Below are 2,710 nucleotides of genomic sequence, written 5' to 3'. Positions count from 1 at the left end.
AGAGACATCAAAATCGCAGAGATGTTTCCCCTGACTCTCTCCTACAAGACGTGCAAGTTTGGTGACATTTGAATTTCAGATTTTTAAGTTATACACCCACAAAGTGGGTCCCCCCCAGGAAAGTGCCCTTTAGCAGCTGGTTTAGGCAAACCAAATCTTCATCAAACTCGGACATACTGTAGAGGAGAGTCATAGGAAGCTTCTCTGTCATTCTGGTGTCTCTAGGTGCCTTGGAAGAATTTTCCAGGGGGAGCCCTCTTTATGGGTCTACAACTCATACATCTGAAACCAAATCTTCACTAAACTTGGAGGGATTGTAGAGGAGAGTCAGGAGAAGCTTCCCTGCAATGTTGATGTCTCTAGGTGCCTGGAGGGTGTTTTATAGCCCAACAAATTGACAAATCAAAAATCGCTAAAAAATAATTGATTCATATTCATCAGGGGCAGTGTTTCATACAAATTCAAATTGATGAATTAACAATTTTTGATGAATTTTGTTTTTCAATTTGTGCCAATCTCTACTCATAAACACGTTTAAACTTGCTTGTGGGTTTAAGTATAGGTTGCAGAGAAAGTGTGACATGTCACAGAAATCCTCCCCCTATTACTATCTACAGCAAATGGAGCGGATTGTGGCAAAGCGAGCTTTTGAACTGGGAATTCTCAAGCTTTCAGGGAAATTGACCTGAGGAGTCTGCACTTCCAGTTCTAAAAGGAACATCATAGCAAGGGGGAGACCCTTGCATTCTCTAAACCAGGGAAATATGGAGTAGCACTCTGCTGTTATACCTCTTTTTTAGAACCAGAACTATACAGCTAGAAATGATCCCAAGGGACACTGAATCTAGGCTGCTGGCAATGCAGGAATCTACAACAAAAGCCATCTAACAGGTATTTTAAACATCCAATTCCTATTGAAAAACTTCCAGTGGAGTCCACCACCTTTCAAGATAGTCTATTCCAGTGGTTCTTAACCTTTGTTACTCGGATGTTTTTGAACTGCAACTCCCAGAAACCCCAGCCAGCACAGTTGGTGGTGAAGGCTTTTGGGAGTTGCAGTCCAAAACTCCTGAGTAACCCAAGGTTAAGAACCAGTGGTCTATTCCACTGTTAAGCAGCTCTTGCCAGGATGTTTTTGTTAAAATCTTTTTGTTAAAATCTGTAGTTAGCTTTCCATCACTTTGGGTTCTGTTCTCGAGCTACTGAAAAACAAGCTTCCTCCATGTGACCATCTTGCAACTATCTGGAAGGTGGCTGTCATGTCGTCTCTCAGTATTCTTTTTCTCCAGGCTAAATATACCCAGCTCCCTCAACCGTTCCTCCTAGGGCATGGCTTCCATCTTTGCCACTCTCTTGTGGACATGTTCCAGCTTGCTGCTATTCTTACACCCTTTCCTTCCCCATTCCTCTCTCTTTGTGTGTACTATGGCCTGCATATAGGGGCTATTTCTTAGGGTGGAATGTGACTGCCATCACGCAAGCAATTGGGGCTGTTGCCCAGGCTGGCCATTGCTTGCCCGGTAGTCCCTGGTTCTGCAACTGGACATGCAACTGGTAGCCCAGAGAAAGCAAAAGGTAATTGCAGACTTTGTCCTTCCCTATCTCCACAGTTCTTTTAAAAATGTAACAAAGCCTTGTGGCCCATTAAAGATGCAACAGACTTTGTATGACATGGACTTTCATGGGCTAGGGACCATGAATCACAGTGATATGTATCAATGCTATCAATGCTTTGGGAAGAATGGGATGAAAGGAGAATGAAATGCAGAATCCTGATTGGTAGCCATTCCTAAAACAGCTGCCAGTAATGGCACAGGCCTCTTAGCTTTGGTAAGCCAGCTTATTGTGGGGCTGTAAGAAATCCTAGTATTTTAATGTTATTTTTATTTTGCAGTGGAAACTTTTTTTTAATATTGACATAAATCTGATAGTTGGAAAGACTGTACAGTACATCTGCATAATCAATGGGACTGAGTTGTTATGTGCAATCAAGTCACCGACCTATGAATGAGCAATCTTGAAAATAGCCTTTCCTCAACAGCCCTGCTCAGCTAGACTCGTGCCTGTGGCTCCTTTAGGGAGCCAATCCATCTCATATTTAGTCTTCCTTTTTTTCTGCTGCTTTCAACCTCTCCTAGCATTATTGTCTTTTCCAGAGAATTCTGCCTTCCTATGATGTGCCCAAAGTAGCTCAGCATCAGCTTCAGCATTCTTGCCTCCAGAGACAGTTTAGACTTGATTTGCTCTAGGATCCACTTGCATGTCTTTCTGGCACTCCAGAGTATCTGCAAAGCTCTCATCCAGCACATTTCAATTAAATCTTTCTTTTTTCCTTTCCAGCTTTCCATACATGGTGACTGAAGAGTGTGGACAGGGTCTTGATTTCCAGTGACACTTATCTGACTCTTTCATTTCTGCTCTTCCCAGTCTCAGTCTTCTGATGTCTTAGCTGCAGTCTCCATTTGGATTGCTGGCAAATGGTAAATAGCAGACTCTGAGTAAGTCAAAACAAGTTAACTGCTCAGTGATAATAAAACTTTTCTTTCCATTACCTCCCCCACCCGCCCGTGGGATCATTAAAAACACTGGTATAAATCCAACGGGCAGTCCCAAGTGAGAGAGCAAACCCACTACAATCAACGGGGTTTGGGCAAGTCACCAGTTATATGCATCCCATCAGTGCAGTGGGTCTTCTCAGCCTGGAGCTACT

The sequence above is a fragment of the Pogona vitticeps genome, chromosome 1 (genome assembly GCF_051106095.1).
Source record: "Pogona vitticeps strain Pit_001003342236 chromosome 1, PviZW2.1, whole genome shotgun sequence".
Lineage (NCBI taxonomy): Eukaryota > Metazoa > Chordata > Lepidosauria > Squamata > Agamidae > Pogona > Pogona vitticeps.
This window is presented reverse-complemented; position numbering follows the sequence as displayed.